Genomic DNA, 14,271 nt, shown 5'->3' on the forward strand with positions numbered 1-14,271 from the left:
CCAGCTAACAGCCATACCCTGGAAAAACACGTATTAAAAAATTTGGCCAGTGAATTCGTTATTAAAATATCGATTGATTTGAATGACTCATCTTGGCAACAAAAAAAACAAACTCTCAAAAGCTGGGACTTCTCATAGTTCCAGGTTTAAGAATTTTTGACAAGATGAGGATAATTTAAATCAATCGATATTTGATGGACCAATTTTCTGGCCAAATTTTGTAATGCATGTTTTTCCAGAGTTTGGCTGTAAACTGGTGAAGATATTCCCTCTGTCCAAGTAGTCTATTTATTTATCCTGCAAGGAGATGATGTAATATACATGTATATTTATTTATGTGATTATTAAATTTCACTTTGTATATGCAAGATCATATAGGTGATCACAGTTTTGATTTTGTTTTGTTTAATGGCTAGGATCTACTTCCCCCAAAAGAGGCTCATACTCTCTCTCGTTTATTCTTGTCCTCTCCTTTGCAGCTTTTAAACATTACATTATGTTGTAACAAGAATGTTTGGACGTGTCTAATTCCTGGTTAGTAGGGATCATTTTGATGACAACGTTAGTGATTGAATGATACTATGGAAGATGATTTTTCATCTCTCTTTATTTCTCTTAATGTCATGGTACATAGGCATGAATCCTGATATGCTGGGTGGGGTCCTTTGCCCTCCCATGGTGGGCAGGAGGTCACTCTTGTGTCTTTAATCCCCTTATATCTGTTTTCCGAGTTGCTTTCTGTCTTTGTCTTGGAAGGGGATTACTTAGTTTTGTCACAGTCCCGGCTGGAGTCCTTGACTGGGAGGGAAGCAGTCAAATGTTTAGTTATAGTTTCTGGAGATGATATTTTTTTCATTTTAAATCATCTCTCTGTTTTGTACTGTTAGTTATGTATTCTGTAAGCATTTGAGTCGTCCTCTTAGTGGGATCCTGTGCTGGTGTCTGGATGAGACTTTAAGGTGATCTCAAACTAAGTACATTGATGGTATCCTCTTGGAATCTACATCTGTTCCCTATTTGAACCAATTCCCCTTTGTCTTACTTTTGCTTGGGTGCTTTGATTGTAAATCTAGAATATTTTCCATTTTCTTATTTTTACTGGCACTGTTACATATGACCTAAATGTGTCGCAAGCACATAAAACTCAAAAACAATAAAAACAAAAACAATCCTGACCAGCTTTAAAGTAAATGACTGATGGGGCATCTAGTGGGGTCTTCTTACTCCTTATATCTTTCTTGCCTTTGTCCATGTGGCTCTCTGTACTTGTTTGCATTTTGAATGGAAATTTGATGAAACCTTCTGTCCTCACCACCCGTGTGAACTCTTCATCTCCAGTCAATTTAGCTCACCAAAAATCTTGACTTATCTGTGGAGAAAACTGTGTTCCATAACCTCTGGTTCCATACCAGCTTTTCTTGATCCCAATCCTATGGTTTTGCATGTGTATTGGTCTGTACAGTCATATCCCATGTTCATGTAAATGCCTAAGAACAGTGCGGATGGATAAATGAGTTGAGAGATCTTCACACTAGTGTAAAATTGATTTCTTCAAGAGCAAGTGATGTTAATTTGATGCATTCATTTGCTCTTAGCCGGCTGTTTCTCAGCATGTTTGTTGTAGGCCCAGATACAGTAAGTTAATTTATATATAAAATATTTTGCAAATGCTCAGAGACTGTAAGTGCTGATGAAATCATACCGATGACTTGGTCACACTTTGAATTTGTTAACTTGACCATTTAAAAAGCAGTGATGAAAATAATAAGGATTTTAAAAATTTAACACACAAATAATGCAATAACATGCAAACTACACATTGCTTTGGTCGTTTTAGTGACCCAGTCAATAATATGGAAACAGACACTTGCTTATCGTGATCAAGTATGGTAAATAATTTTCATGATTCCTACGGGATACAAACAGATCAATAAATGGTCATATTATGAGCTTGTCATTGACCCTCCCCCCCCCCCCCCCCCCCCCACAAAAAAAAAAAAAGGTGAACTAATTTGGGTACATTAGGATTTATGAGAGTCAGTATATTATGTTGATATTATGAAATATAATAAATTTGTTGATGTTTATCATTATCACCATTCCATTTCATAAACACATTCTATTCAAAGTTTTGGCAAGCTAGTCTATAAGTGTTATTATCACTATCACCACTACAATGGCACATCTTCCTTATGATGATCATTTATCCCTATGGTAACTTTTAACCTCCCCAAAACGGTGGCACAGCCCGTTGTGTACAGTATCAAACAGCATTAATACATAGTCCCCGACAGCCACACATAGTCTTGTTCAATCATACAGTAACAGACAGTATCAATACATTGTCCCTGACTGCCACACATAGTCTTATTCAATCATACAATAACAGACAGCATTAATACATTGTCCTTGACAGCCACACATAATCTTATTCCATCAATAACAGACAGTATCAATACATTATCCCTGACAGCCACACATAATATTATTCCATCAATAACAGACAGCATTAATACATTGTCCTTGACAGCCACACATAATCTTATTCAATCAATAACAGACAGTATCAATACATTGTCCCTGACAGTCACACATAGTCTCATACAGCCATCCATTTTCAAGCAGAAATGCACGACATCAAGCAACAGTACCTTGGCCAAGACACCCACTCTGTCCTAAACAGTCATAGACGGGGTTGATGGAATTCCCATCTTAGCTAGGCATTTTTGGCCACCTGGGCCGGTGGAATCCTACATTAGTCAGCAAACCTGCTGCCTCTTCTTTTTCTTTATATCAATTGGACGCTTTTAAGAAAAGTTTTGAGAAAATCGACATTGAAGATTTCGATCCCAAAAAATGTCCAATTACTCGAATACTATTCAATATTTTTTTTCAAAACTTTCTGTGTGGAATAGTAAGTGTACTTGACGGTGATAGTCATAAAAGAAAGCAACAAATACATTACAGAATTCTCTTATTTTATTAAAAACAAGTGGATTGGCCGAGTTGTCCATATTTAAACAGCATCACTGAGCAACGAATTTACATTATATAATAAGGGCTATCCCACCAATTTGCACACCAGGCCATCCCTAGTTAAATGGGCTATCCCTTCTTACACATGGACATGTATGTTGCGAAATAATGGGCTGTCCCTCTCACACATGCAGTCAATTTAATAAATTTTCCCAACTTAAACACATGTTTATTGCCTTAAATTATATGTTTTATGCGTCTAAACACATTACACTGACAATTGAAATGCAAAACATTATCTGATATGATGGCATTGTTGTTTGGTGGGGAGTTTTCTTCATTCAGTCGTGAATTCGACATGTCTCATTTTGAAGCCATGTTTGAAGGGTTAGCCCACTTACACTTATGTACACATTGTGTTTTCGGTTAAAACACAAGGCAGTTTATACCGATAATGAAGCAAATAAACGAAATTAATGCTCGAAACCTTTTCAGGGGGTAGGGCAACGCCCACTTTTGACCCCTATGTAATTATTTTAAAAACCGAAAAATCTGGGATAGCCCACTTGTCCTTAAAAGCGTCCAATTGTCCTTTTCTTGTAGCTTTGCACCCTTGTTCGAGAAAGAAACCTTGTGACTTTATCTGAGCCCTGTTGAGAGGGAGACAGATGGATATATATTTTTGTGAGAACTATTTTTTCCTTCTTGTGAATCAACTGTATTTAGTGTATACTATATTTACTTACTGATACATACATTTTGTAAACATCTGTTTGTACTGGGTGGGGTTTTCTGACTTCCCATGAAAGTAGGAAGGGTCTTTTTTTTGTACCATCTTCTATCCCTTTAAATCTGTTTTCCCTTTCCATGTTGCTTTCTGTCTTTGTTTCAGATTGTTTTGTTTTTCCTGGGACGCAGTCAAATGTAAAGTTCCTTTTTTTTTGAGAGATGCTATTTTTTGCCTTTTATCCTCATCCTCGTAAATCATCTTCTGTTGTGTAATATGATAGATATTAGTTTTTAAATATATTGTGCTTTGTAAACATTGTAGCACATCCTTCATAGCAGGATCCTTTGGTTGTGCCTTGACGGGACTTTTAAGTAATGTCAAAATTGACGCTTTGATCGACCACTCGTGGAATCTTATGTTCCCAATTTGAACTAGTCCCTTTTTTCTTACATTTTCTTTGGTGCTTTCAACTTCCGATCTACAACTTTTCCTCTATCATCTCCCTGTTTGCTGGTGCTGAAATTACCTAAATATGGGCGAGTGCTGTAAAACCCTTAAACCATCAGGCTTCTATTCCATTTTATAGATGGGACTTTAATTTCTAGCGGCTTCAAACTAGACGCACCAATGGATTGCTCTTGTTTCCTCTTTTTCTGTGCTTCCATTTGTCTTACTCTATTCTCTATGCTTTTTAGTATAGATTTCTTATTTACTTAGATAGATTTCTTATTTCTATTTTAACTTTACCTTCATCTATTTCTTTGTACTGATTCGAAAATTACATAAAAGATTGCAGGGGCCCTAAAAACTACCCCAAACATAAAACAGCAATCCATATTTTCTCACAACCCAGACAGTCAGACCCCTCTCCTTGTGTGTGGTTCCATGTGGGCTGTTTTTAAAATATTTTTTTTATTGAAAAAAAAAATGTATGTACACACATATACACATGTGTGTCAGTGGGCAGGGAGTTGAGTGGGTTGAGAATAACAGTAGGACAGTGCTTTACATTATGAGTCTTTGTAATGTGTGTTGAATAAGCGAGTCATAATAAATGATGATTGTCTTTGACTAGTTCAGTTTGTGACCGACCAGCTGTCATTGACATGTAAAGTTTTGTTAACTAGCCTTGATTTGTATTTTCTAATATATGAATGGAGAACCTGTAAAATTTGGGAGTGAAAAAATGCTTATGACGCACAGGCACTTGTCGTCCAGATATATTGTTGTCAAGGGCTTTGCAATCTATCTTCAGCAATATGAATGTGTCTTTCACTCTTGAAAACATTAAAAAAAAATATGGAGTGGGTTTTGACGTGGACAAATCATAAAATAAAAGCTTATTAAGTACAGGCCCTTATTTATTTAAGGATTATACTACTATTGTGGAAATTAAATCGGACAAATTTTTTAGGCCATAAACGGTCAAAATCGGTCCAGTAATAAAGTCTATAAGTGCGTGTAAGAATAGGCCTGTAAAAAAATCCAACTCCCAGTTGCTGCATAAAAGCGTACATTTCAGGTTTCTTCGGGTTTTGTTGAGGTTTTTTGGTGTATATATTTGTTTTATTTGGTTATGTTTTCCTTTTTTTTTTTTTTTTTTAAGAATTATTTTTGTTTTTGTTTGTCCACAATGATTTTATTTATCGCTTTCATAGAATCTACCAAAGCTCCAACTCAGTAATTTTCATTTTATTTTATTTTTCATTCTTCTTTTGTTTTTTTGTTTTTATTTGTTCTATACAATACTGTTGGTACACAACCATCGCCATTTTTCCGATGACTTACTATTTATCAATGCTTTCAATTTTTGCATTAAAATTTCTCACAATTATTGTTTATCTTACATTTTTTTAAAAACAAAAACCAAAGGAATTTTTTTACTTACCTCATTACATGATTTAGAATACATTCCTTCCCCTTTCTTCCTTTCTCCAACCATCCATTATTGATCAGATTTTGTGACATTTTTGTTGCATATTATCTATATATTTTTTTTGCGTTCAGTTTCATATAAAGTTGCCATTTTTATACATGTAAAATGGTCATACTTCCTTAAAAAGTGTTATAAATATTTCTTTGGCAGTGATACAAATACTTAATTTTGTCCTTGGCTTTGGCTAGGATCATTCGTTTTCCAACACTGGACACGGGAGATCAATCCAATCGAGTCTTCTATCCCTAGATATCTTTTTCCCCATTCCACGCTGCTTTCTGTCCTCGCTGTAGAATGAGATCACCCGGGTTGCCCAAACTCTGGCTGAGGTCTGTAGGCCCGAGTTGCACAGTCAAATGTTATTTTTATCAGTTCCTTTTTATGGGTTAAAATTTTTCATTTAAAAATTCATTTCTTTTTCATATATACACATGTGCAAAAATATCTTTACATTTTTACACGCTAAATTACTATTTAACAATGTGTTATAGTTACGAATTTTATATCACTTAAAAGTAAAAGAGCATTTATTAAACCATATGCATGCCTAGTTGTATTGCAATGTGTCAATCTCACTGTGGGTAGTGAAAACTTTTGTAAGACAACTTGATATTTTGACTTTGGAAATGAGGAAAAGAAAGAATTTTAAAGAATGTTTCTTGGAAAACCCAAGTTCTTAAATTCTCTAAATAGAACCCTTTCGCACCAATGTGCCGTGATTGTACAATGTCATGTTACAAGTTACTCGCTGTTTTAAAAAAAAAAAATATAATAACAATGTGAAAAGATGAGCATGTACATAGATAGAATTATTCAACTATCAGTAACATGTAAAAACTAAAAACATTAACTTTGATACTACACCTATAATTTGTCTCAGAAAAATGTAATAAATAAGCATGGGGGAAAAGTAATCCGGGTAAACTACGGATATAGTCGGTGTTAGGGTTGAGTGGGGGATCAATGGCAGACTGGTCAAACTAGAGTGATCGAACATTAGCTCGGCACACAACGAACCCTTCTCTTATGCCTCTGATATTGCTGTGGATTAGAATTAAAATTGAGCTTTTATTTTGCGCAATATCATTAGACGTGCTCAAAGCACTTTACAAAGGGTCCCTGACCAACAGCAATGTGTTTTATAAAGAATGAGACATGATGCCTGTTAGACAATAATATGATTTTTTTCCTACAAAGACAGCGCTGTTAACGACCAGGTACTCATTTTACGCCTAAGTACAGCGAGAGAGTGTGAGTAAAGAGTCTTTTCCAAGGACTCAACTATGCGCCCAGCGAGACTTGAACCCAGGACTTTCCAATCCGAAACGAGTGTCATACCACAAGACTACATAACCGCACAATAACAACATAACATTTAAAGATGGACAGTGTTAGGAAGACTTGCAACAGGGGGATTCAGACTGAGGAGACAATGACAGTGTGCTCTTGGAATCTACATCTGTTCCCTTTTGGTGCCATTTCCCTTTGTCTCACTTTTCTTGTGCGCTTTTAATTGTAAATCTATAACTTTTTAACTATCCCATTTTCTTCCTTTTTATTGGTGCTGAAATGACTTAGATGTGTCGCAAGCGCCGTAAAACCCTTAAAAACAAAAACAATTAAAAACAAGACTGAGGAGACTGAGAAGCATTTGTGTAACCTCAACTAATTGAGAATAAGACCTTGGATGCTCGAGTGGCCAACTGTAAATCCAGACCCCAATCTTAGTGAGCACCTCTGAGATCTCCTCAAAAGACCTGCAATGGAACAACAGTTTCAAGCATGAAATTCTTATGAGCTTTGGAACATTGTCGAACCAGAGTAGAATACATCCCAGCAAAATGACATAAACTCCTTGATAAACTCTATGGGAAAAGGAGAAATGTTCGAGCAATGATTGGACATCGCGGTAACTGACTCTTTTGCATCGAATTTTCACTCCTTTTTCCGAAGCAGAGCAACCCAAAGTGTGTTCTTTGGTTCGTCGTTTCTTTTAGGATTTTGCATGTATGGTAATGAAATTTGGATCACATATATGAAAGATATTGCTCATTTGTGTGATATAATTTTTATCCAATTTTTTTCTTAAACTCAAATGAATTGACTCAAAACAAGTTTAAAGTTACTTTTGCACATGTGTTATAATATTAATTTATGTTGCAGTTACTGATTGTATGTTTTTATAGCATTTGAGTGCCACCCTTTTGGCAGGAATCCATTGCTTGTGTCTTTATTGGAGTTTTACATGATCTCAGATACTCTTGAGTCACTGAGGGATTCTGGGTGGGGTTCTTGACCTCCCGTAGTGGGCAGGGGGGCACATACTGTGTCTTCTATCCCCTTATATCTGTTTTCCAACATGCTTTCTGTCTTTGTCTTGGAATGAGATTACTTGGTTTTGTCCTGTCCCTGGCCTGAGTCCTGGCTGGGAGGGAAACAGTCAAATGCATAGTTACTGTTTTGAGAGATGATATTTTTTTCCTTGTAAATCATCTCTCTGTTATGTATTATTATATTTATTTTTAATGTATGATGTAAGCATCTGAGTGTATTCCTCCTTGTTGGATTTTGTGCTTGTGTCCGGATGAGACTTATAGGTGATCTCAAGCTAAGTACATTGATGGTATGCTCTTGGAATCTACATCTGATCCCTATTTGTTCCCAATTCCCCTTTGTCTTACTCTCTCTTGGGTGCTTTAATTGTAATTCTAGAACTTTCGACTATTCCATTTTCTTCCTTTTTACTGGCGCTGATATAACCTAAGTGTGTTGCAAGCGCCGTAAAACCCTTAAAAACAAAAAACAAAACAAACTCCCGTAGTGGGCAAGAAGGTCACGTACTCTGTCCTCTATACTCGTATATCTGTTTTCAAACTTGCTTTTGGCTCTGTCGGAAATGAGATTACTTGGTTTTGTCTTATTCCTGAACACGGTCCTTGGCCAGGGGGGGGGGGGGGGGGGGGGACAGTCAAATGTATAGTTATAGTTTTGGGAAATTATATTTTTTTTCGTTGTAAATCATCTCTTTGTTATGTATTGTTATATTTTTATATTTTTTGTTTTGAATTTGAATGTATGATGTAAGCATTTGAGTGTGTTCCTCTTAGTCGGATCCTATGCTTGTGTCTGGATGAGACTTTTAGGTTAGTCTCAAACGAACTACACTGATAACGTGTTCTTGGAATCTACATCTGAATCTGTTCCCTATTTGAACCAATTTCCCTTTATCTTACCTTTTCTGATGTGCTTTCAATTTTAAATCTATAACTTTTAAAAAACTATTCCATGTTTTTCCTTTTTATTGGCGCTGGCATTGCCTACATGTGTCGCAAGCGCCGTAAAAACCCTTAATGAATAAAAACAAACAAACAGGAATCCAGCTTGTGTGTCTAATTGGAATTTTAGATGATCTCAGATACACTGAGTTCACTTTGACATTGTATTGGAGTCGACACTCGTTCTTTGTTTTGCAGTTTCTTATATCCTTGTAGAACTCGACTTAATCCGCTTTGCTCCTTGTGGAACATACGAGAGTCCGCCATCTGCTTTTGTCCATAGCCATTTTCTTGGTCGCTTCCCAAGTGAGGCCTGTCATTTTCAGTTCTTTTTACTTTCTCTATCTATATATATTTTTTACGGGTTCTGGGATGGCCTAAAATATGGCAAGTGCTGCAAATTTCTTTAAAAGCAAAACAATCATTTGCTGACGTTGATAGGTAGACAGTGGAGATTGATGAGAATATGTTTGTTTTGTTTTCTCTTAAAAAGGATATTCATTTACTCGATTTTTTTGGTATGCTAGTGATTGTGTGTGTGTGTGTGTGTGTGTGTGTGTGTGTGTGTGTGTGTGTGTGTGTTGAAAACCAGAACCTTCTGTTTAGTGCATCCCTTTACGCCTTGGTCTGCTTTAGATGGTGTTATGCACATGTACGGTGAAGTAGCTTCTGGACGTCGACCAACCGTATTTATAATGTCTGCAAGCGAGACATGAAATTGACAGACATCAACTCAAACACATGGGAATCGCTTGCTGACGACCGCAGTGGCTGGAGATATGCGGTGAGAGAGGGAGTCAAGGAGAAAAACGAAGTTTGTGGAGAGGAGAGTAAGAGGGGAAAAGAGGCAGCAGAACCAAGCACTTCACACACAGTCAAACTACGTGTGCAGCAGCTGCAGTAGAGACTGCCAAACAAGGATCGGTCTGCTGAGTTGCACCCGTCGCTGCTGTCAACAAGACTGATGAGACCAAAATCACACGGCGCAAAAAAACATCGTTTCTTGAGGGGAGATTACTTTCTTCTATTTGTCGAAACCTCCTGTGCATTTGATGATATTTAGAATTGTCCCCAGTGAATCCAAGTTTTTTAAAAAATGTTTACGCTAGCATATATTAACATTGCATGGTCCACAGAACTAGTCTATTAAAACTTAGGAAACCAAACACGTATCAAGCAGTGTGCTCAGAGATCTTGTAATTATAGTATGATTCTGCAAAGACGGGGAGAGAAATTCCCCATACAGTAAAGAACCCCCGATGTTTCTTATTTTAATTTCTTTCTTTCAGTCTTTATTTTCAAAAAATAAATTTGGGTTATTAATGTTCGTTTGGTCAGGGTCAGGCAGTGATCAGGAGAAATAATAATGTAATTTCCAATAATGTACTTTTGTTAGCCTCTTTTGCTCTTTTTGTTCAGTGGTTTGGATAAGATAAGATTATATTTTATATAATATTATATAGATATATGATTCATAGTAATTCATTAGAAAGAGATTTTCTGGGTGGATCTCCGACATTCAATGGTGGAAGGTCACGCTGTCTTCTCTCCCCTATCTGTTTTCCGAGTTGCTTTCTGTCTTTGTCTTGGAATTCAGTTTCTTAGTTTTGTCCTAGCCCTGGCTGGGGTCCTTGACTGGGAGTGAAGCAATCAAACGTCTCGTTAAAGTTTTGGGAGGTGATATCTTTTTCTTTTTAAATCATCTCTCTGTTTTGAACTGTTACAATTTTTGTTTTGTTTTTAATATAAAAGATTTGTAAAAATTTGAGTGTATTCCTCTTAGTGCTTGTGTCTGGATGAGACTTTTAGGTGAAATCAAACTAAGTATATTGTTGTGATCTTGGAGCATTTGAATGTTTTCCTCTTTATGGGGACCTGTGTTTGTGTCTGGATGAGATTTTAAGGTGATCTCAAACTAACTACTTTGACAGTGTGCTCTTGGAATCTACATCTATTCCCTGTTTGAACCCTTCCCCTTTGTCTTACTTTTCCTCGTGTACATTTAATTGTTAATCTATAACTTTTTTTGACTATCCCATTTTCTTCCTTTCTACTGTCGCTGACATGACCTCCATGTGTCGCAAGCGCCACAAAACCCTTAAAAAGAAACACAAACATAAGAGAGAGATTTAACAATTTGTAGTCGACGAAATTAAAATAACATTGGTTGTGTTTTTGGAATTGACTGTTTTGTAAATCCCACGGCAAAGCATAGGTCAGGTATCCCACAATGCAAAACTAAGCTCGAATGATTGCAATGTTATATTTTTTCATTCCAGTGCAAAAAGATTTATGTCTCGTGTAAAGCATAAATATTGTATGTGTATTGCAAGAATAACTTACTTTATCATATTATGCAGATGACAACATTTTTACATATTGTAAATGACAGGGCAAAACTTAAGTTATCTACAAATATAAACCTATGTAAATGTGATCGTAAGTCTTACATTATTCAATGCATTAATTTTTGTTGTTTACAAGTCTCACACTCGTGTAACCACATAGCTGATCATTCAATGCAAAAGATCCTTGACATAAAGCTAAAAATAAACCAAAACCAACTTGTCTCGAGCAAAGTATAATATTCCTATTTGTTTATACGATAGTTGTTTACGGCTACTCTCCTGGAGTTCTAGGTTGAGAAGGAAACCGTTGAACGAATACTTATAGATTTTGGGAGATGATATATCTTTCCTTGTACATCTTCATTATATTGTGTACTGTATTTGGTTTAAATGTAATACTTTGTAAACATTTTGGTGTTGTATTCACCTTGGTGGGATCGTGTGCTAGTGTCTAGATGGTACTTTAGGTGATTTCATTTTGAGAACACTGATACATACAGTTTCTGGGTGAGGTTCCTGACTTCCATAGTGGACAAGGAGGCACTTATTGTGTCTTCTATCCTCCCATAACTTTTTTCTGTCTTTGTCTTGGGATGAGATTACTTGCTGGCTGTATACCCTAGCTGGGAGGGAAACAGTCAAATGTATAGTTAGAGTTTTGGGAAATTATTTTTTTTTTGTCTTGTAAATCATCTCTCTGTTATGCACTGTATTATATTTTGTTTACATATTACATTTGATTTATACGCGGTTATGTGTATTCCTCTTAATGGGGACCTGTGTTTGTGTCTGGATGAAACTTTGAGGTGATCTTAAACTAAGTACTGTGACAGTGTGCTCTTGAAATCTACTTCTGTTTCCTATTTGAACCAATCTCCCTTTGTCTTACCTTTTCTTGGGTGCTTTCATTGTAATTCTAGAACTTTTTACTATCCCATTTTCTTGCTTTTTGATATGACCTAAATTGTGTTGCGTAAAACCCTTAAAAAACAAAAAAAAAAAAAAAAAAACCAAAAAAAAAAAAACAACAAAAAAAAAAACAACCCCATAGTTCTTGGTTTAAATGTATTATTTCGTAAACATTTTAGTGTTGTATTATTTTCATGGGACTGGGTGGGGATCCTGACCTCCCATAGTGGGCAGGGAGGTACATGCTGTGTCTTCTATCCCTCTATACCCGTTTTCCAATTGTTTCCTGTCGTTGTCTTGGAATGAGATTACTTAGTTTTGTCCTGACCCTGGCTGGAGTTCCTTGGCTGGGAGGGAAACAGTCGAATGTATAGTTATGGTTATGGGAGATGTAATTTTTTTCCTTGTAAATCATCTCTCTGTTACGCATTGTATAATGTTTAGTTTACACATTATTTATATTATATGATTGAATGATTGGTAAACATTTGAGTGTATTCCTCTTAGTTGGGACCTGTGCTTGTGTCTGGATGAGACTTTTAGGTGATCTCAAACCAAGTACTTTGACGGTGTGCTCTTGAAATCTACATCTTTTCCCAATTTGAACCAATTCCCCTTTTTCTCACATTTTCTTTTGTACTTTATTTGTAATTCTAGAACCTTTTACTATCCCATTTTCTTCCTTTTTACTGGCGCTGATATGACCTTAACGTGTTGCAAGCGCCGTAAAACCCTTAAAAACACAAAAACACAAACCTTTTCGTGGGATCGTGTGCTTGTGTCAAGAGGGTACTTTATGTAATTTCATACTGAGAACACTGATACAGTTTGCATTCCCGTGGAACCAAACCCCTATGTCACTATGTCTCGCTTTTTCTCCGGTGTTTAGAATCTAGATTTTTTCCCTAACCCAGTCTTCTCTCTTTTTTTTTTTACTGTCGCTGAAGTGACCTTAAAGTGTCACAGTAAAAACCCTTTAAAAACCAAACAAATCTCTCCCAATCCCCCTCCTCCTTCGTCCTTACTTTCTTCTTCTTCTTCGTCTTCTTTTTCTTCTTCTTCTTCTTCTTCTTCTTCTTCTTCTTCTTCTTCTTCTTCTTCTTCTTCTTCTTCTTCTTCTTCTTCTTCTTCTTCTTCTTCTTCTTCTGCTTCTTCTTCTGCTGCTGCTGCTGCTACTTCTGCTGTTGTTGTTGTTGTTTTTGTTGGTGTTATTGTTATTATTATTATTATTATTATTATTATTATTATTATTATTATTATTATTATTATTATTATTATTATTATTATTATTATTATTATTTATTATTATTATTATTATTATTACTATTATTATAGATGACTAATGAGTCGATATTACATACCACCAACCATGTAATGATCATTATTCCAAGTGCCACAAAGTAATCGAAAAGAAATATTGGTTTTATCATCATCATCATCATCATAAAAATCATCATCATCATCATTACAATGGGTAGTTTCCAATTCTTTTTACTTATAATATTATTCTATCCATCGTATCATTGATGAGACCTGCACCAATTAGGACATGTTTCAGCTACACACCTCACCAAGTAGAATGATTCTATCAGCAATTGTGATATGTTATTATGCCAATACTTAGTAGTATAAATCTTGGATTGTACAGACTTTGTCAATTAAATTCCTTCAGTCGTTATCGATTAATTTTTAATTGATTTTTAATGTTGCGGGTTTGTGGTCTTTTGGCATGACAGTCCCATTGGGCTGGGTGGGGTTCCTGGCCTCCCATAGTGGGCAAGGTGGCACGTACTGTGTCTTCTATCCCCCTATATCTGTTTTCCAATTTGCTTTCTGTCTTTGTATTGTAATGGGATTACTTGGTTTTGTCCTGGTCCTGGCTGGAGTCCTTGGCTGCGAGGGAGACAGTCAAATGTATAGTTGTTGTTTTGGGAGATGATATTTTTTTCCTTGTAAATCATCTCTCTGTTATGTATTGTTTGTTATTTTGAATGTAAAATGTAAACATTTAAGTGTGTTCCTCTTAGTGGGGACCGTGCTTGTGTCTGGATGAGACTTTTAGGTGATCTCAAACTAAGTACTTTGATAGTGTGCTCT

The 14,271-nt window shown here is 36.0% G+C and overlaps 1 protein-coding gene across 1 annotated transcript in view; it reads left to right on the forward strand.

Moving 5' to 3' along the window:
* LOC144980021 (GTPase-activating protein and VPS9 domain-containing protein 1-like) overlaps positions 1 to 13,852 on the forward strand; it is a 51,102-nt gene extending 37,250 nt beyond the window's left edge. Inside the window, exon 26 of the mRNA XM_078927463.1 lies at positions 1 to 13,852. This exon is cut by the window's left edge and continues 2,332 nt beyond it. The gene's annotated coding sequence lies outside the window, so the exon portion shown is untranslated.
* The last annotated feature ends 419 nt before the right edge of the window (positions 13,853 to 14,271 follow it).

Source organism: Berghia stephanieae, chromosome 9 (genome assembly GCF_034508935.2).
Source record: "Berghia stephanieae isolate SIO BIC M18660-M18661 chromosome 9, UCSD_Bste_1.3, whole genome shotgun sequence".
NCBI lineage: Eukaryota > Metazoa > Mollusca > Gastropoda > Nudibranchia > Aeolidiidae > Berghia > Berghia stephanieae.